At 44.5% G+C, this 22,214-nt stretch overlaps 1 protein-coding gene across 5 annotated transcripts in view; it reads left to right on the forward strand.

The window, feature by feature from the left end:
• Window positions 1-22,214, forward strand: part of LOC136004242 (C-Maf-inducing protein-like) — a 236,563-nt gene that overhangs the window by 91,318 nt on the left and 123,031 nt on the right. The window contains exon 2 of one of the 5 annotated variants that reach the window (XM_065660557.1): window positions 5,949-6,045. The exons of the other annotated variants lie outside the window; for them this stretch is intronic. The gene's annotated coding sequence lies outside the window, so the exon portion shown is untranslated. The remainder of the gene's footprint in view (window positions 1-5,948; window positions 6,046-22,214) is intronic. 5 annotated transcript variants of the gene reach the window in all.

A 22,214-nucleotide genomic window follows, 5' to 3' on the forward strand; every position in this document is an offset into this window, starting at 1 on the left:
GGCAGCTTGCTGGTGCCTGAGCTTGCTCAGGAGGTCAAAAGCAGAATGCACAGAGCCAGCGGCTGTGAGCACCCCAAAGCATGTAGAGAAATTATCTGACTTTTCTTTTTCCCTCTCAACATAAGCATTTGCAAAAAAGTGTTTCTTTTTGTGTTATGTATTCTTTACCTAAGCTTTTTTCTCTGCAGTTCAGAGTCTCAAAAAACCAAAATATATGTGTCATCAGAGCCTACTGCCCCAAAATCAACATTATGCTACCTGCTGTCATTGCTTTTATGGAGCACAGAGCAAAAAGTTGGGGACTAACACAAATGAGAGTTAGTGAATCAAAGTGGTAAAGACAAAATACTACTTCAGGCAATGACTGGTGTCAGTTGAAAAACTAATTTTTCCCTCCTTTTAAAAAAGAGAAATAGATCTCAGAAGTCAGGAAAAAAAGCTTTTATTTAACAAAAATAAAGCTATTGTTTAAGTGCTAGTTTTAAATGGAAAGCAAAGCATGAAACCACAGGCTGTTTGTGTTTGCAGTGTTGCAAAAAGACACAAAAGTGACTGCCAAGCACAGCAAACCCAATATTCAGAAGCAAGCATTCAGAAAGACTGTCCAAAAATGTCCAGTGAAATCTGAAAAGTATGCTGTGCTTTTTCCCCTGTTCTTTTTAAGCATGTAGAGACTGGATGTTAAACACCCCTTGTGTGTAATTAAGGTCACTATGATACGCGGATTGACTCCACAACTCATTAAAGTTGTAAAGTAGGTATGCTTTATTCAGCGCTGAGGTGCATGGGGATCATTCCTCCAAAGTATGCACACCCAGGGTCCATTATCTTTGCATTTAATCCCTTAAGGCATACATATACATTAGATTACTGATATGCCTATACATATTTAGTATCTCTCCCCGCTTCGTATTACAGAGAGTTTGTGGGTCAGGGTTAAAGGGAAAACAGCTGTGGGAGACATTACTGTGGGAATCTGTTACAGGCCGCCTGATCAAGGAGAACCTGCGGATGAAGCACTCTACAGACAGATAGGAAAAGCCTCACGCTCGCAGGCCCTTGTTCTCATGGGAGATTTCAACCACCGTGACATCTGTTGGAACGACGGCACTGCACGGCACAAGCAATCCAGGAGGTTCCTCAGTTGTGTGGAAGACAACTTCCTTCTGCAAGTAATAGAGGAGCTGACAAGGAGAGGTGCCATGCTTGAACTTGTGCTCACCAACAGGGAAGGGCTTGTTGAGAATGTGGTACTCCAGGGCAGCCTTGGATGCAGCGATCACAAGATGGTCGAATTTGAGATCCCCAGGACAGTGAGAAGAGCGTGTAGCAAGCTCACTGCCCTGGACTTCAAAAGAGCAGACTTTGGCCTCTTCAGGAGCCTGCTTAGTAAGGTTCCATGGGATATAGCCCTGGAGGGCAGGGGGGCCCAAGACTCTTGGTTGATATTCAAGGATCACCTGCTACAAGCTCAGGAGTGCTGCATCCCAACTAGAAGGAAGTGCGACAGAAGGGCCAGGAGACCTCCTTGGATGGATAAGGAGCTGCTGAGGAAAATTCAAAGGAAAAAAGAGGCTTATAAAAAATGGAAGCAAGGACAGGTGGCCTGGGTAGAGTACAGGGATGTTGTCCGGGAAGCTAGGGACCAGGTTAGGAAGGCTAAGGCCCAGTTAGAATTAAACCTAGCCAGGGATGTTAAGGATAACAGGAAGGGATTCTACAGGAACATAGCAAACAAAAAACAGACTAGGGACAACATAGGCCCCCTGAGGAAGCTCTCGGGAGAACTGGATACACAGGATTTGGAGAAGGCTGAGGTTCTGAATGACTTCTTCGCCTCGGTCTTCACTGGCAAAGGCTCTGACTGCACCACCCAGTTCTTAGAAGGTCGACGCAGGGACTGTGAGAATGAAGACCTTGGGCCCACTGTAGGAGAGGATCTGGTTCGAGACCATCTTCAAAATCTGAATGCACACAAGTCCGTGGGACCTGATGGAATCCATCCGCGGGTCCTGAAGGAGCTGGTGAATGAAGTTGCTAAGCCACTGGCCATCGTATTTGAAAAGTCATGGCAGTCAGGTGAAGTTCCCGACGACTGGAAAAAGGGAAATATAACCCCCATTTTCAAGAAGGGGAAAACGGAAGAGCCGGGGAATTACAGACCAGTCAGTCTCACCTCTGTGCCTGGTAAAATCTTGGAGCACATTCTCCTGGATGGCATGCTAAGGCACATGAAAAACAACAAGGTGCTTGGTGACAGCCAGCATGGCTTCACTAAGGGGAAATCCTGCCTGACCAATTTGGTGGCCTTCTATGATGGGGCTACAGAATTGATGTCTGGCTGGAGACCGGTAACGAGTGGTTTCCCTCAGGGATCGGTGTTGGGACCAGTCTTGTTTAACATCTTCATCGCTGACATGGACAGTGGGATTGAGTGCGCCCTCAGCAAGTTTGCCGATGACACCAAGCTGTGTGGTCCGGTTGATACGCTGGAGGGAAGGGATGCCATCCAGACGGACCTTGGCAGGCTTGTGAGGTGGGCTGATACCAACCTTATGAAGTTCAGCCACGACAAGTGCAAGGTCCTACACCTGGGTCGGAGCAATCCCAGGCACAGCTACAGACTGGGCAAAGAAGAGATTCAGAACAGCCCTGCAGAGAAGGACTTGGGGGTGCTGGTCGATGAGAAAATGAACATGAGCTGGCTGTGTGCACTCGCAGCCCAGACAGCCAACCGTATTCTGGGCTGCATCATAAGGAGCGTGACCAACAGGTCGAAGGAGGTGATCCTGCCCCTCTACTCTGCTCTTGTGAGACCTCACCTGGAGTATTGTGTGCAGTTCTGGTGTCCTCAACATAAAAAGGACATGAAACTGCTGGAACAAGTCCAGAGGAGGGCCACGAGGATGATCAGGGGACTGGAGCACCTCCCATATGAAGACAGGCTGAGGAAGTTGGGGCTGTTCAGCCTGGAGAAGAGAAGGCTGTGTGGAGACCTCATAGCATCCTTCCAGTACCTGAAGGGGGCCTATAGGGATGCTGGGGAGGGACTCTTCGTCAGGGACTGTAGTGACAGGACAAGGGGTAAAGGGTTCAAACTTAAACAGGGGAAGTTTAGATTGGATATAAGGAGGAAATTCTTTCCTGTTAGGGTGGTGAGACACTGGAATCGGTTGCCCAGGGAGGTTGTGAGTGCTCCATCCCTGGCGGTGTTCAAGGCCTGGTTGGATGAAGCCTTGTGTGGGATGGTTTAGTGTGTGGTGTCCCTGTCCATGGCAGGGGGGTTGGAACTAGATGATCTTGAGGTCCTTTCCAACCCTAACTATTCTATGATTCTATGATTCTATAATGCGCTAGAAGGTCCTTTGCTCCTGCACAATGCCCCACTCTGGTCATGGGCGGGGGTCTCAAGATGAAGTAAATGAGTCTTCCTCCTGTGCGCAGGGGTCTTCAAGATGAAGTAAATGTGTCTTCCTCTTCTTAAACTTTTCACTTTTTAATCTTCGCGCATGTCTTTAGGGTTTGGTTGGTATCTCAGCCATAAATCATCTGCTTCTTCCCCTTATCAATAGACCCAGAGGTTCGCATTTCCTTGTCAATAGTTGCTTATCAGTAGAACCAGGCCTCTGTCTCCTCCCCTTATCAGTAGTTTGTGCCTTGTTCTGGTTAGTAAGCATGATAGGTGTTTACAAGAGACAATACTTTTGTTTAAGCAAGGAATTCTAGTAACTCTCTTATACAGTATCCTGTATTGTTCCCTTGTGCATTTATTAACCCTGTATCAACTATCTCAAACTCACACCCTTGTGTACAGGTATGTTCTGGCTAGAAGTGGAAGCATTTACTGGAATACATTCAGAGAGCCCAGATCCTCACTGGGTGCTGCTGACATTTTTCTTGCTGATTTCTAAACAGTTGTTTGCACAAATTAATTTCTTTTGTTACTTGTCTTTTGACATTGTAGACATCAAGTTTCAAAGGCTTGCTTGGCTGCCAGATAAAATACTGGCATCCTTTTATTTCTAATAGTCCCTAAAATGAAAGAGTGTTACAGGTACTGAGCTGTAAGGAGTAAGTCTTGATCACGTTGGAATACAACTGGAACAAGAAATCTCATTTGCTCTTTAAGAAAAATTTATAAAGTTGAGCGGAGCAGGAGACATGACTTGGGTTTTTTGTTTTGCTGTGCCAGGGAGGTTTAGATAGGAAATTAGGAAAAATTTATTTGTGGCATATCAAAGACGGACTCCAGCTCTGGTGAAATCTGAAGACCTTTATTTCAAGTCTTGCATCCCTTTTATAGTCTACTAAGTGCTAATCAGTAACTTTCTACTCTTTTACTCCCTTATCATCCCGATTTAGCAAAACTACTAAGGGTTACAAATATTCACACCATTTGGTCTGTCTTTTAGATGCACATACTGCTTTATCTTGCAAACCGCCTGCTTTGTTTTGCTAACCGATCTTTACCCTTCATTGTTCTCTTTACAGTTCCCAAGGCTTAGGCCCAGCAGGGCTTTAACACCTGGTGTTTTCTTCAGGGTTCCCAAGGCTTGAGCCCGTCCAGGGCAACAGCACCTGGTATTTTCTTTACTGTTCCCAAGCCTTAAGCCGGACCAGGGCGATAATGCCTGGATCCATTTTTTAACTATTTCTATCCGTCACCCACATGTATTCACAGAGAGGGCGATCAGTTATTGGAACAGGCTTTCCAGGGAAGTGGTGGAGTCACCGTCCCTTTGTTATAAAAATTTTGTCTTAGCCATGATCTGATTCAATTATTTTATTACAATTGATTAATATCGAGAGGCAATAAGCAAGCAGCGCTGGGTGCGCCGGGGAGCCTCCGCTCCACCAGAGGCGCACACCGGGGTCTTTGGGGTCTAGTCTCTTATACTTCTTGGTCCGGGGTCTCAGCCAATCCCTTCTTCTGTACCTGGATGCTGACATGGCCCCTTTCCATTATTCTTTTCTTGTTGCTGGGGTCTTTCTCCGGTGAAGACATTGCCGAACTTCTTGGTCATACGTTAACGGGGAGATGTCTTTCACATGCAATTAACCACCATCTTAGCCCCACCAATTCCATTCCTTATCTGGTTACTTATCCTGTAACAGGATGTATCTATCTCTTAGTTACGTAACCCCATTAAATCATTCAAGCAGTTAAACAAAGCACCCTTTAAAAAACAAAACGGTTGAGTAAGAGGGTTTATTCCTTGGTTTCTTCTTCTCTCATCATTGTATTGACAGGAACATTTATCATAATCATGATCATTCCTATACGTCCCACACAAGGTACAATGGTCACAAGGGGTTCCGATTCCACATGAAGTGCAATGGTGACAAGAACTCCTAAGTTGCTGGCATGAATCATTCCTGTATACCTCACACCTTGAAGTGTTTAAAACCTGTTGTCCTGGGTTCAGCAGTAGCAGTCTTTTTTCTCCCTCTTAGTAGCTGGTGCAGTGCTGTGTTTTCAACTTTAGTCTGAGAACAGTGCTGATAACACACCAATGTTTTTACTTGTTGCTAAGTAATGTTTTCTGTGATCGAGGACTTTTTCAGTCTCATGATCTGCAAGTGAGGAGGGGCACCAGAATCTGGGAGGAAGCAGAGACAGGACACCCGACCCGAAGTAGCCAAAGGGGTATTCCATCATGCCCGGTATATAAACTGGGGGGAGTTACCTGGAAGGCCCAGATCGCTGCTCGGGTTGGGCTGGGTATCTTTCGGCGGGTCTGAGCAATTGTATTCTCTCCCTTGTTATTTCCCTTATCATTACCATTATTGTTGGTAAGAAGGCATCATTTGTGATCGGTGCTACTGGATTTGCAAATTTGCTGTTCCATTTGCTGGGGGTGTATGTTGCTAGAAAGAGAATAACGTGGCAAATGTATTATTTGATTTATTTTTATTTGATTGGTTTTTTTTTTCCCTCTTTTTTTCAGTCGGCTTTCTGATGGGTGGTGCTAATGTCATCTCTTAATATCGTATCGGATGCATGTAGTGAAAGAAGAGACTTGTAAAAACTGATGGGTTCACTTGGTAAGGTTTTGTATTTTGTGAACTGCAGAATCTTGTTGTGAGTAGCAGAAAGACTGTGTTTCCTCAGCTGTGATTGCCATTAGCTTTGGGTCTTTGGTGCATTATGTAGCACTAATATTAAAAACAAAAATCAAACCACCCAAAAAAACTTTATAAGAAAATCCTGTAATATTTCATAGAGTATTTCTAAGATTTTTTTAAAGTATAGACTTATATAGCACAGATTCAGTTCACTCCAGTGAATCTGGGTTTTAGGGAGAGGGCAGGACTCTTGCTAACACTGTGAGAGGTGATTTCTACTGCCACTGTTGTTTTCCAGTTCTGTAATCCCCAGTGAAATGCCAGGACTGGAACACAGCATAGAAACCAGGGCATGCAATTTTGGGTCTTAGCATCTGATTCACTGGAGGCTGTATTTTCCTGGACTTGGGGGAATTGGCAAAACAAAGACTCATGTCATCTTACTAAATTCTCATGTTACACATATGGTTTAAATGATTTTCCTAGAGCACTTTGGGGCCATTTAGGAGAAAAAGAAGATGCAGGAGTGTGTACTTCTTATTTTCCATAATGCAGTTGCATGTGGCTATACTAAATTTACTCTACTTTTGTATTTAAATAACTCAGAAGGGATGTCTTTTAACCTCTTGAATTTTGTTTGTAGTCTGAATTCACACCTATGATGTTTTCCTTTGTGGAGAGCATTAGACTTGGTTATAGCTCAAGACAAAAGTGTCAACCTCCCATTTAGTCACATAGAGCATCATCTGAGTCATCTCCATCCTCAGCCTGGTTCAGTCTCAGCCTTAGCCTTCTTAAAGCTGCTAATTTCTGTCTTCAAACAATGTCAGTGTATATTAATGAATGTCATTAATTGATTTAAGTGGTTCATGAGACAACCAAGATCTCAAGGAGTCCAAACTTCAAGTATAATGACATAGAAACTGCTGATTGTCCGTATCTGACTTGGGTAGTGGCTGGAGTCATCTCTGGGAGTGGTCTGATAACTTTGCATTCAAGACAGCACTGTCATTTCAAAGTCATTTTAATTAGGTGGTGTGGAGAGCAATTGTGTGATGTAGATCATAGAATCATAGAATAGTTAGGGTTGGAAAGGACCTCAAGATCATCTAGTTCCAACCCCCCTGCCATGGGCAGGGACACCACACACTAAACCATCCCACACAAGGCTTCATCCAACCTGGCCTTGAACACCGCCAGGGATGGAGCACTCACAACCTCCCTGGGCAACCGATTCCAGTGTCTCACCACCCTAACAAGAAAGAATTTCCTCCCTATATCCAATTTAAACTTCCCCTGTTTAAGTTTGAACCCGTTACCCCTTGTCCTGTCACTACAGTCCCTGACGAAGAGTCCCTCCCCAGCATCCCTATAGGCCCCCTTCAGGTACTGGAAGGCTGCTGTGAGGTCCCCACGCAGCCTTCTCTTCTCCAGGCTGAACAGCCCCAACTTCCTCAGCCTGTCTTCATACGGGAGGTGCTCCAGTCCCCTGATCATCCTCATGGCCCTCCTCTGGACTTGTTCCAGCAGTTCCATGTCCTTTTTATGTTGAGGACACCAGAACTGCACACAGTATTCCAGGTGAGGTCTCACAAGAGCAGAGTAGAGGGGCGGGATCACCTCCTTCGACCTGCTGGTCACGCTCCTTTTGATGCAGCCCAGGATACGGTTGGCTTTCTGGCCTGCGAGCGCACACTGCCAGCTCATGTTCATTTTCTCATCGACCAGCACCCCCAAGTCCTTCTCTGCAGGGCTGTTCTGAATCTCTTCTTTGCCCAGTCTGTAGCTGTGCCTGGGATTGCTCCGACCCAGGTGTAGGACCTTGCACTTGTCGTGGTTGAACTTCATAAGGTTGGCATCAGCCCACCTCACAAGCCTGTCAAGGTCCGTCTGGATGGCATCCCTTCCCTCCAGCGTATCAACCGGACCACACAGCTTGGTGTCATCGGCAAACTTGCTGAGGGCACACTTAATCCCACTGTCCATGTCAGCAATGAAGATGTTAAACAAGACCGGTCCCAACACTGATCCCTGCGGGACACCACTCGTTACTGGTCTCCAGCCAGACATCGAGCCATTGACCACAACTCTTTGTGTGCGGCCATCCAGCCAGTTCTTTATCCACCGAGTGGTCCATCCATCAAATTGATATCTCTCCAATTTAGAGAGAAGGATGTGGTTTGGGACAGTGTCAAATGCTTTGCACAAGTCCAGGTAGATGACATCAACTGCTTTACCCTTGTCCATCCCATCATACCCTGTAGCCCCATCATAGAAGGCCACCAAATTGGTCAGGCAGGATTTCCCCTTAGTGAAGCCATGCTGGCTGTCACCAAGCACCTTGTTGTTTTTCATGTGCCTTAGCATGCCATCCAGGAGAATGTGCTCCAAGATTTTACCAGGCACAGAGGTGAGACTGACTGGTCTGTAATTCCCCGGCTCTTCCGTTTTCCCCTTCTTGAAAATGGGGGTTATATTTCCCTTTTTCCAGTCGTCGGGAACTTCACCTGACTTCCATGATTTTTCAAATATCCTCTAAAGTTATATATATGCATGAGGTTGCGCAACACGCCTATATATATTCATGGCCTAATCCCCACTTCATATTATAATGACCTAAGAAGTCCTTTGCGCCTGCGCAGTGCTTCCTAGTGGTCGTGGGCGAGAGTCTCAAGATGAAGTAAATGAGTCTTCCTCTTGTGAGTAGGGGTCTTCAAGATGAAGCAAATGAGTCTTCCTCGAGCCTGAACTTTTCACCTCTAGCCATCCCGCATGCTCTTTAGGAGTCTGGTCAAAGTCTAAACCGCAAAGCTCTCTGTTTCTCCCCCTTATCAGTCTGTTTCTCCCCCTTATCATTAGCTTATTGTCCTGCATGGCAAGCATGATAGGTATTTGCGAACAGTACTTTCTGTTAAACAAGGAAAATTCCTTTAACCCCCTTGCACAACCCCCTCGTACCACCCTCTTCTACATTGGGCAACCCTCTGCATCAGTCCCCCCTTTTCTACAAAGTGAGTAAATTCTACTCTTCAGACAAATTCCTCTTTTGACCAACTCCTGCGGAAGGTATCTCTCAGCGCCTTACCATGTGCATTCGATAGAGAGGTTAAAATCATTATGCGTTGTAACATTCGCCAGTTCCAAACAAATAATCCGGTAGACAATACGAAACTAATACTAACTAATATTAGAAGGACAACAATGGGGTGACACAACGTATTCAGTATACCAGTTGCAGTTGGTGACTATCTGAAAAGTACATCCCACCAGTGGTGGCTTGTATCTTGTCCTACCCTTAATAGAACTCTGCTTATTTCTTCCGTGTCATGATGGACGGTAATTAAAGTTTTCTTTCCATTTTCCTGGATCCCTCTTATTATATTTTTCAGGTCTGTATGTTCTATTAATTGTCTTACCAACGTAAGGTCCATTCCAATGGGGGTAGGTAATAGCTCGTGGTACATTGTGTAATTAGATTTTATCAGTTGGTGGGATACAACTGGTGCTGAATATGTAAAGTCACACCCAGTGATCTTAGTAAAATTACAAATACAAAAATTAGAATGATTCTTAACAGTCACGATTTCATTATCATTATCTATCCTCACAAAAACACAAGCAGTTCTTAAGCACACACATATATACAATATATACAAGTACAATATATACAAGTACAGTCCTTTGAGTAATGTCTGGATGGATTTCAAAATGATAAATGCCTTGTTCTGTATCGAGGCATACGTCCTTAGCATCAATTGCGTTTCTTCTCAAGCTTTCACAGTTCTAGTTGGAAAAGCTTCTGGCCAATCTGAAAAGGTATCCGTTAATACCAACAAATATCTATACCCCCCTTTTCTTGGCAGTTCTGTAAAGTCAATCTGCCACTGTTGTCCTGGTTTGTTGTCCCTCCCAATTTGACCCATTTTGGGTTTAGGATTATTTTGGGGGTTTGTTTGGAGGCAGAGAATCACATTGGTGGGTTACCTGTTGGATAGTAGCATACAAATTTCTAGGCATAATTTTGCTTGTCAAATATTTATATAAAGCATCTACCCCCCAGTGCGTTTTTTTTTATGCTCATTCCTTATTAGTGACCATAACAGAGAGGAGGGGACAATTATTCTTCCCTCTGCTGTGCTGGCCCACCCCTCCTCATTGAATATGCCTTCTTGGTCTGTGATTAATTTTTGGTCATCTTTGTTGTAATTTGGCTTACCTTCCAGGGAAATTTTCCCATCCGGAATTAAAGTTCCTTCAATTGTTATCTCACCTTTTGCCACTTCTTTTGCTTCTCTATCCGCCACTTCATTTCCTTCTTCTAGTTCTGAGCTCACCTTCTGGTGTGCCTTGATGTGCATAATTGCTACCTTTTCAGGAAGTTGGGCCACTTCCAACAGTCTCAATATTTCTTGTGCATGTTTAATGTTTCCTTGTGAATTCAACAGTCCTCCTTCCAAATAGCGCCATATGCATGCGCAACTCCGAATGCATATCTTGAGTCTGTATAGATGTTTATCCTTTTTCCTTTTATTAGTTCCAGAGCTCTAGTCAATGCAATCAGTTCTGCCTTTTGTGTGGAAGTGTTTATTGGCAAAGGTCCAGATTCTATTACTTCTCTGCAGGTGGTGACTGCATATCCAGCATGTTGTTTTACACTGACATCATAGCTGCTCCCATCAGTAAACCAGCTTTCTGTGTTGTCCAAAGGGGTATCCTTCAGGTCTAGACGGCTGGAGTATGTGGCTTCAGTGGTTTCTAGGCAATCGTGGTGTACAGGTTCTCTTTCGTTTCCACTAAGGAAAGAACCTGGGTTGACAATGTTAGTTACCACTATCTCTATACCATCTTGTTCCACAATGATGGCTTGGTATATATATTTATATATATATATATATTTAATTTAGTGCTAGATCGCTGCCAGGACTACCTGTGTGGGCCGTGTTTTAAGAGATGCTGTTAGAATTCAGTGACATTTACAGCACATCTTCTGCCACTGACTGTTGAGGGCTCTTTAACAAACAATGGGCATGTGAGCAATCCAGAACTCTTGTCATTGGTTAGAGTTTGTAGTGAGGGTCCACGGCCTAGTTCAGGTTACTTCAGGGCAAAGTCGTGGCCACGTATGCGGAAGTTTTGCAGGAGGAAAACAACTCCCGGATGCTGAAGAAGCTTGGAAGCTTGTCGTGGTTTAAACCGATCCACACAGCTCGTCCACTCACACACACACCCCCCCCCCCCCCCCGACCCTCCCCGCTCCCGGAGGGATGGGGAGGAGAATCAAGAGAATGTAACTCCCACGGGTTGAGATAAGAACAGCCCAGTAACTAAGGTATAACACAAATCACTACTGCCACCACCAATGATAATATTGATAAGAGAAAATAACAAGAAAATACGATACCACCGCCGAACGAGTTCGACCCCCCCCCAAAGAGAAAGTGTGCCCTTCCGGGTAACTCCCAGTTACCTCCCTGGGCATGACGTGCTGTGGTATGGAATACCTCTTTGGCTAGTTTGGGTCAGGTGTCCTGTCTCTGCTTCCTCCCAGCCTCCCCTCTTCCCCGGCAGAGCATGAGACTCACAAAGTCCTTGGCCAGAATAAACATTACTTAACAACAATTAAAAACAATCGGTGTTATCAGCTCTCTGCCCAGGCTGGAAGTCAAAACACAGAGCTTGCACCAGTTACTAAGAAGGAGCAAAACGGCTCCTGGTAAACCCAGGACAAAGCTATAAAAGGCAGTGCTCTGAAGTGAATAAAGGTCAGTTTCTGATTACATTAATCAGTGTGCTGTCCATTGATCTTCTGCAAATGGCGACCCTCTTGCTGTTGCTTGACTGAGCGAAGAAGACAGCTGGAATAGGAGGGGAGCGGAAAAGCCAACCGAAGGGGTTGTTGTCCCGGCAACTGAAAAAAGCAGAGTGCACTCTGAGGTATCCACGCAGAAGGGGAAGTGTGAAGAGAGAGGGAATCTCACCCTGATCAGATGAGTGGTCGGGGAGGAGATGGGAGTCTCGCTGTCGAAAGAAGAGGCGGCAGTAGTAAAGCTCCTCCAACTTATCCTTTCTAAGAGAAGGCTAACATATGATGACGGTACCTTAAAAGGCCTTTTAAAATGGGCTAAGGACCGGGAGCTAATTTCGGGAGTGGGTGCAGCTTTTGAGCTACACACCTGGGATCAGATTGGATCCGCTTTATGGGAAGAAATTAGCAAGGGAACCAAGGAGGTTCATAAATTAGCTGCCTTGTGGCAACTGATTGAAGAAACTTTAGAAGAAATGAAAAGCGAAAGGGCAGCCACTGCATCTGCGTTTGCTGCGCTTTCGCCGAATTCCTCTGGGACAGAATCTGTTTCAAATGAACTATTTTTCCCCGATATCAGTGCCCGGACCGGCGCTGGTACAAGCCTTAATCGTAAACCCCCTTCAACCATCACAATCAACAGCTCCTGAAGTGAAGAAAAAAAAAAGTCATGGACCCATTTGATACAGTCTCTGTGATACTCATGTACTAGAAGTTGGCAAATATGTCTATGTTTCTATTGACGCTTGGAAACCTTTATAGATATTGCTGGCCACTTCTTCTGACGTAGGCTGGCCACCTGTTTCGGAATGAGTGTGCATTTTGGTCAGTATAAAAGCCCAAGCCTCATGCAATGTGGGGGAGGCAGAGCCTCTGCGGGGACGCTCGTGAAAATTGAGCCTGCCACCTCGCACTGTGATGATGCTTCTTGGAGCTGGTTTCCTGATAGTCTTCACAGTGTCCTTGTGCCACGTTCTGTACTTGGGACTGTGTAGTGGGAGTAATGATTATCTGGATTTTGTGTTTCAAATATTGTGGTTGTGTGGAGTGTGCTTGTGGGATCCCGTGTGTGTGTGTGTGTGTGATGAGGGCAGATGGTGTTCTATGTATTTTTTTGTTGTCGGGTTCATGTAAAAGTTTTTAACAGGTAGCAGTTTAACATTTCAGGCAAGAAAGGGTTAATGCAAAAGTGTGGTTGCTGGCAGGTATTTATGGTTGCTGCTGAAGCAGGCAGGCAGCTGTAGCTGCTGCAGAGTAGGCAGGCATTTCTAGCTGCTGCCGAGCAGGCCGCTGTTTGTAGCTGTGCAAAGCAGGGTGAACAACTTTGGGAAAAAAAAAAAAAAAAACCAAACAACACCCCCCCCCCCCCCAAGAAACAAAAACCAAACCTCTCCATCTATTGAAGTATTCAGGCAGTTTGTAGAGACACCACAGACAAAGCCTAAAGAGCGCCTGCAACACAGTGGGCGCATGGTAAGAGCCTTGCTTAGTGTGTTTAAAGTAACCTGGGGGTGAGTCCAACACTTGGAGAAACAGATCGCTTGAAACAAGAGCTGCTAACTGAAAAAGTGAGAGGGGTAGTGCAACCACAAGCTTTATCAGCTGTCACCTAAGCAGCATCAGGGTGGCAGAGAAAAAATAAAAATAAAAAAAAAATGGGTAATGATGCAGCAAACTCCTTGAGTGTTAAAAATGTGCAGTTTACTTTTGCAGCTGCTTTACATTCCTTTTGCATCAGAATGCCTCTACTTTAGGAAACACTTTAACCTGTCTACTTTTCAAAAACTGATAACCTGGAAGAGGGGGTATATTTGTGTCCTCCTACCTACAGGTCCATGGCAGCTGCCTGCAAAGTTTGTCAAGCCTTGCCATGAGTTGGACAGACGAATGGAAAAACCCAATGCCTCAGCTACAGGAGCCGACTGTGAATACCCCAAGCAGAATCAGAGAAAAATGAATGATTGCAAAACATCACTTGGAGGCAACTGAAAATTAACAACTTGAATAAGTGTACTTGTAAAGTAGCTATTATTAGAGGCTGTGATTTTGTGTATAAAAGCACCTGTATTTACTAGCCAGTTGCTAATATGAAACTACACCTTGTATTGTATGGATTTGTCACTTGCAAAAGAGATGTTAGAGCATGCAAATTTGCATCAGCTGCTAGAAAATGCTAAGGCAAAAGCTAGAACGATTCTAATATGACAGTAGTGTTATAAAGCAGGTAATGGAACAAATTAAGAGGGTGGGAGAACTCCACTGGTAAGAAATTTCTTTGGCTAGTCCCTCGCTGCCATCAGTATCTTCAACATGCTGCTGCACCCTGTAATAGTTACTCTGCTAATGTAAATCTGTATGCGCTTTACCATAGTAGTGACTTGTTACTGGATGAAGCAGGTGAAACTCTGCATTGACAACAAGGTGCAAGGACTGAGGTTGGCCAAATGCCCGCTACCACAGTCAAGGGCAAGACTGGGTTGGCCTCTGTGTTTGCCACCAAGAAGAACCTTTAGCTCCACTGTTGGCTGCAACCCAGCAGGTGTTGAGTGGTGGGGACACATGCCATGCCAGACCTTGATGTGAGGGTTGGCCTCCCCTGTTAGCAGAGAGCCATCCAGGAGAAAAAGGGCAGGCCCAGCAGCCTGTGGCTGGCATATGTTGTGGAGGTATGATCTAGTCCAAATCCCCTGCTCAAGTAGGGTCATCTAAAAGATATATAAAACAAAAAAAAGGGAATGCAAGGGTTTTCTCCACGTGACAAACGATTCCTTGCCCAAACCACTGGTTCTATATAAAGACCTATATGATAACGAGTGGAAAGGACCAGTGCCATTGCTGACATGGGGTCAAGGATACGGCTGTGTACAGCTATCGACAGGACCATACTGGCTGCCAGCGAAATGCATAAAGCCTCAGAACTCAACAACATAAAGAAATGGTAAAGACAGAAATCTTTGTAATATCTTTTCTATTATGTGTGACCATGGGTAATGGACAAGCATACTGGGCACATTTGTTAAATCCCCATTATTCTGATCGGTTACATGGTGTGTAGGATTCACTGGTATGCCACATGTTATAAAGATTCAAGTGACTTCAAATCAGATTAATCTTGTCCTGCATGTCAACAGACAGGCTTTGGCCTTGGTGTTGGAGTAAATCCTCAAGGCTTTTTACCGCTACAACTTTGGCAAATGGATGTCACTCGTGTTCCAGAATTTGGGTTTCAAAAATACACTCATGTCTCCGTCAACACCTTTGCCATGGCGATTTGGGCCATCGCTCAAACTGGAGAAACTTCTAACCATGTTGTGAAAAACCTTCATGCCTCTTTTGCCGTCTTAGGTGTACCCCTATCTCTTAAAACAGACAGTGCTCCAGCCTATACTTCTGCTAGGTTTCACTGTTTTTGCTCGCTTTGGGGTGTGAAACACCGGAATCTCTAATTCACCCACTGGACAAGCAATTGTTGAGCGGGCTCACCAGTCCCTTAAAAACCTGTTACTTAAACAAAAAACGGGGGAGAGCGGTGTAGGACCTATTGAACGCTTGGCAAAAGCATTATATGTGTTAAATTATTTATACCTGGCAGGAGAAAGGGAAGAACCTCCCATGGTAATTCGTGGTAGTGCCTTAAAATCAGGGTTAATCAGCGTCCCTTACCTGCGCCTGGCGGCCTGGACCAATTGGATAAATAACAGGACAGTTTTAAATAGCTCTTTCATTAATCAGACATGTCATAGAATTTATGATCTTACTGTTCCAGAAAACAAACCAGCCTGCTGTTATGGGGAAGGGAATCAAACAGGGATGGCTGGAGCAATGATCATTAATGCCTTAAATGCCACAATGCCTTGGGACCCTCAGGAGTTAGATCTCTGGAGATCCTTAGCAGGCAATGGGTCATGTTTTTATTTTGGGGCATTGGCACCTACAGGGGTAAACTTTTATAGGAAATATATTTGGACACAATGGACCAATATGTTGAGTATTTATGATTATAAAAATTATAGAAAAATGGATATTCTAATGGAGCAATAGGTGCTGAGACCCTAAGTAGTAAATTTTTATTTGGAATAATAATTCGGCAAAACAATTTCCTAAAGGATATTTTTTAATCTGTGGACATAGAGCTTGGCAAGGGGTACCAAAAAACGTTCAGGGAGGGCCATGTTATATAGGGAAGCTGACAATGTTTGTTCCCAGCATGAGGGATATGCTATCATATTATAAAAGTAAAATCGTGCAACGAAAAAGAAAATCAGTAGAACAACTAGGGTATGAATCTATCTGAACATTCTAATTCAATTCATCAACAACTATCCCAATTAAAAGATAACATGAAGAATCATAGAATCATAGAATAGTTAGGGTTGGAAAGGACCTCAAGATCATCTAGTTCCAACCCCCCTGCCATAGGCAGGGACACCTCACACTAAAACATCCCACCCAAGGCTTCATCCAACCTGGCCTTGAACACCGCCAGGGATGGAGCACTCACAACCTCCCTGGGCAACCCATTCCAGTGCCTCACCACCCTAACAAGAAAGAATTTCCTCCTTATATCCAATCTAAACTTCCCCTGTTTAAGTTTTAACCCTTTACCCCTTGTCCTGTCACTACAGTCCCTGACAAAGAGTCCCTTCCCAGCATCCCTATAGGCCCCCTTCAGGTACTGGAAGGCTGCTGTGAGGTCCCCACGCAGCCTTCTCTTCTCCAGGCTGAACAGCCCCAACTTCCTCAGCCTGTCTTCATACGGGAGGTGCTCCAGTCCCCTGATCATCCTCATGGCCCTCCTCTGGACTTGTTCCAGCAGTTCCATGTCCTTTTTATGTTGAGGACACCAGAATTGCACACAACACTCCAGGTGAGGTCTCACAAGAGCAGAGTAGAGGGGCAGGATCACCTCTTTCAACCTGCTGGTCACACTCCTTTTGATGCAGCCCAGGATACGGTTGGCTTTCTGGCCTGCGAGCGCACACTGCCAGCTCATGTTCATTTTCTCATCGACCAGCACCCCCAAGTCCTTCTCCGCAGGGCCGCTCTGAATCTCTTCTTTGCCCAATCTGTAGCTGTGCCTGGGATTGCTCCGACCCAGGTGTAGGACCTTGCACTTGTCGTGGTTGAACTTCATAAGGTTGGCATCAGCCCACCTCACAAGCGTGTCAAGGTCCCTCTGGATGGCATCCCTTCCCTCCAGCATATCAACCGGACCACACAGCTTGGTGTCATCGGCAATTAATGATCAATCATGGTTTGGATGGTTGGCTCAAAAGTTTAGGTATTACTGGGTGGTTTGCAGATTTGTTTAGATTAGGCATTACGATATTATTAAGCATTATATTCCTTGTTGTTATTATTAGTATAGTATGGCATTGCTTTAATGTCTGTAGTATCGAGAATAATTAAAGGGGTCTGGATCGCTCAAAATAAAGAAGGGGGATTTGTTGAGGGCTCTTTAACAAACAATGGGCATGTGAGCGATCCAGGACTCTTGCCATTGGTTAGAGTTTGTAGTGAGGATTAGCGGCCTAGTTCTGGTTACTTCAGGGCAAAGTCGTGGCCACATATGTGGAAGTTCTGCAGGAGGAAAACAACTCCCGGATGCTGAAGAAGGAACCAATCAGCTAGTGTTGCTCCTGGATGCTGAAGAAGGAAGAAATCAGCTATCTTTGCATTATGTGTAGAAACCAATCATTGTAAACCTTAAGTGCATGACCAAGGTTGGAAGCTATAAAAGGCAGTGCTCTGAAGTGAATAAACATCAGTTTCTGATTACATTAATCAGTGTGCTGTCCGTTGATCTTCCGCAACTGACTCATTCCTGCTGCATCGCTGCCTCTTGCAGGGGTCAGAGCAGCAGGCTGGAACATTGTGTTTCCAGCTCTGTGTAATAACTTCTCAAATGAATGATATACTGGAAAGTAACTGAAAATATTGATGAAAATATTGATGAAAATATTAATGAAAATAAAATGATAGAGGGGCTGATGACTACATGTATCTTCCTTGTAACTGAGCATTTAGAGACCGTGCTTAGATGAGATAAAAAGAAAATGGGAGATGACAAGAATTTCAGAGGTGTGGTTTGTCTGGCACTGGTGTTTCTGGCTGAGCTTGTAATGCTCTGATATGCACAAGATATGTTCATAGGCAGTTGCACCTTTGAAAATATTACTCTTTCTTCATGCCTAATCCTTGCATCACAGGAATGTCTCTGAATGTACAGTAAAGCCTTTGATTTGTACGCTGAGAGAGGTATTGACAGAAAATTATTAGGATTGGCTGTGGAGGTGTTAGAATGTGGGGCAAAATGAAACTTTATATCAGTACTTTGGATCTGAGTCTGATTTTCTTGTTTTGCAAAGAACAGGATTTGAGATTAAGGTTCTCAGCTTAAATCTGAAGCAGAGAAGCATATTCCTCAATTGTTCTCTGAACTCTTTTGACTTGGGCTTAGTGATCCAAAATCTCGCAAAACATTGGAGTACTTGGAAGTAATTTTCCACAGTGTGTATAGCGTTAAATTTGGTTTTAGTTTCTGTTTTATTCATTTCCAATGAGAGCTGGTAATTTGTTGTAAGGAATCAGGAGTAGGTGGTTTAAGCTCAGCCATAAATCACGCAGTCGCTGTCTCACTCCCCCCCTTTTCTTCCCCCTGCTCCCAGAGGGATGGGAAGGAGAATTGAAAGAATTTAACTCCCACAGGTTGAGATAAGAACAGTTTAATAACTAAGATATAACACAAATCACTACTGCTACTACCAATAATAATAATAATGATAAAGGAAATAACAAGTGAAGAGAATACAACACCTCACCACCCGCCGACCGATAAAACCCAGCCCAACCGAGCACCGACTGATACCTTGTCCAACCCCGGCAGTGCACTAGCCCTTCCGGGTAACTCTCAGTTATGGCATGATGTGGTGTGGTATGGAATACCTCTTTGGCTAACTTGGGTCGGGTGTCCTGTCTCTGCTTCCTCCCGGCTTCCCCTCCTCCCTGGCAGAGCATGAGATTCAGAAAGTCCTTGGTCAGACTAAAACATTTGAGCGGTAACTAAAAACTTCAGTGTTATCAGCACTGTTCCCAGGCCAAAAGGCAAAAACACAGCGCTGCACCAGCTACTAAGAAGGAGAAAAAATGACTGCTACTGCTGAACCCAGGACAAGTCTGATTTGGAACTCAAAGATATGTATTTTTAAATTTTTCAGAAAGAGAAAGCAAAAAGGTCTTTCTCAGCAGGATGCAGGCTAGAGAAAAAGGCAGATGTTACTTTATTATGCAAACTTTATATTTCCTTTCCAATAATAATACTTCCCTAAAATGACTTCTAGTTGAAGGTTGCTGATCACTTGGGCCTTTTTCAGCCGTTACCATGAATGCTGTGCTGCATTTTAAAATGCTTTCTATTTAAATTTTTTCTTTGTCTCTGGGGAAATGATTGATAAACAATCTCTATATTAAGCATTCTTCTTTAAATCTGGGAAGATGTATGTAGGAAAATTAAGTAGTTATATTCTTGATGCTCAGTCCTGCCTACTAAACTCTGCTCTGGTTGTTTTTCTGATAAACCAGATTTTTCTCTGTAGTTCCAAACATAATAGTGCCATGAGATTCTGTTAATGCTGTAGGAACATGTAGCCAACACAATTAGAAGAAAGCTGGTATTAACATTAAGTTCATATATACACTTTTGTTCAGCCACTGTTAAAGAGAGTTGAGTTTATCAAATAAAATGTTAAGAAACTGAAAGTTGAGAAATAAATCTGGGCACAGTTCAATGCGAGTGGCTGGTTGTCCATTTGGATTGGCCTGTTGTCATTGACCCTCTGCCATCTCGGGAATCAGGATAGGTCTGTAAACACAGAAGTGGTCTTATCTCTGCAGGGAGCCTGACTTGTGAATTAGAGGGAGTAGGACTCTTCCTTGGTCACTGTTACACTGTGTGCAGCAACGGTTTCATACAGAGATGTGGTAGTATTTAATTACGTAGAGGAGGGCAGTAAGAGTTATCCTTTTTTTCCGTTCCTGCCTTGGGTAAAGCTGATGCAAGCAGAAGTGGGCAAAACCCATGATGTGTTGTCCTGGGTTCAGATGTAGCAGTTATTTTTCTCCTTCTTAGTAGCTGGTGCAGTGCTGTGTTTTCAACTTCAGTCTGAGAACAATGCTGATAACACACCGATGTTTTTAGTTCTTGCTAAGTAATGTTTACTCTGATCAAAGACTTTTCAGTCTCATGCTATGCCAGGGAGGAGGGGAAGTCAGGAGGAAGCTGAGGGAGGACACCTGACCCAAACTAACCAAAGAGGTATTCCATACCAGAGCACGTCATGCCCAGTATATAAACTGGAGGCAGTTCCCCGGAAGGCCAGGTCGCTGCTCAGGTTGGGCTGGATATCAGTTGGCGGGTTGTGAGCAACTGTATTCTCTCCCTTCTTATTTCCCTTATCATTATTATTATTGGCAGTAGTAGTAGTGGTTTTGTATTATACCTTAGTTACTGGACTGTTCTTATCTCAGCCCATAGGATTTATATTCTTTTGATTCTCCTCCCCATCCCTCCGTGAGCGGGAGTGGGGGGAGGGGGAAGGGGTGAGGAGTGAGTGAGAGTCTGCATGATTCTCAGTTACTGGATGGGCTTAAGCCACGGCAGTTCTTTGTGGTGCCCAACATGGGGCACGAAGGGTTGAGATAATGACAGATCTGACCAGAGTGTGTCTAATCATATTTGTGATAAACTTTCATTGTTTCAGAATTCAGTGTTTCAGTCACTCATCACAATGTTGATTTATTTGCTCTCAGAGTTGTTGCACTTGGTCTCAGAGTTTCAGCATGTCATACCTTACTTACAGCCATTATTTGCTGTTCTAGTGTTTATCGGCTCGGAGGCCTGGGATAAGGTTCTTGTTTCACTGTACTTTATGGCAGTGACTTGTAATACAATAGACTCATTGATCGTGAAACCGATCTGGCTTGCGTTCCCAGTGTGGTCATCATCTCTATACTTTGGGAGGCATATAATGGAAGTTTTTAGCAATTACGAATTTTTTTTTTTTTTTTTCCTCCTCGGGGGGTCAACCTATGAAGGAGACTTTCCCTCACCGTCCCTGATCCTCCACCAGGCTATTTACATCAGCATTTAAGATTTCTAAAGGTTTTGGATGTCCTTTGAATACCCTTGAAACCTGCCTGCTGCTTGTGCTGGGGATGAGCATGTTGGCACACAATACAGCATGTTTTACCCACAGCCTGAGAATGCCCTATTTCATCGGATCTCGGAAGTTAAGCAAGGTCGGGTTCGGATCTGGTCTAGAGTTAGATGATGATATAGGAGGACCACCAAGAGCTTTTTCCCGTGGCTAGACAGTCATGAGTGTCAGGGTGTGTGGGATCATATGGGCAAGCTCCTAGGACAGTTGGCCCCTCCAGTGCTTTGGAATCTCACTCCTGAAGAAATGCAAAATCTGGAAAAGCTAGCTGAACACTTAGACAAGGTGTGCTGTCATCCTGGCAATACCAGAGAGGGACAAATCATGGCAACATGCTAGGGCTTGGCCTATGCCTACAGAGCCCTGTTCAACACTATCCAGCACCTTCAAAGGGGAAAAGATGTCTCTGGATTTGATGGCAAAGCAACAGACAACGCAGCTACTCAACCCTCAAGCACAACAGCTACACCAACCCTGTCAACAGGCACTGCAGCCACTCCAACCTCGGTGACAGACACTACAGCCACTCCAACCACAGCAATAGACACTGCAGCAACTCCAACCACAGCGACAGACACTGCAGCCACTCCAACCACAGCGATAGACACTGCAACCACTCCAACCAGTGACAGACACTGCAGCCACTCCAACCACAGTGACAGACATCAGCCATCTTCCAGGGGAGCACATCGTCACCTGGTTGCTCCTATGCTGGGACTATGGGGCTGACAGTCACGAACTAGAAGGTAAGGAAGCCAAGCAGCTGGGATCACTTGAGAGGGAAGGAGGAACTCACAAAGTGATTGCAAAAGAAAAATGAGCCCCAGCCTTAGGAGGCAGCTCTTGGCAGCTGTGAAGGAAAGGTTTCCCTACAAGGACAATGTTATGTGTTGCTCAAGCAAGTGTACCACAATCGAGAGGCATCCAGTCCCTGAGGGAATCAGCCATTGTAGAGATGATCTATCGTAGGCTGGATGCTGGGAATGCACCTGTAGATCCAGATGAAGTCAAATGTACATGACACATGTGGCAAAAAATCAAGAGTGAGACAAAGTGTGCTAGCGTAGTACTACTAATTATGTAATTTGATAAATGTTGCCTGATAGGTTATATTGTTAATGAACAAAAAT

This window comes from Lathamus discolor, chromosome W, assembly GCF_037157495.1.
Source record: "Lathamus discolor isolate bLatDis1 chromosome W, bLatDis1.hap1, whole genome shotgun sequence".
Lineage (NCBI taxonomy): Eukaryota > Metazoa > Chordata > Aves > Psittaciformes > Psittacidae > Lathamus > Lathamus discolor.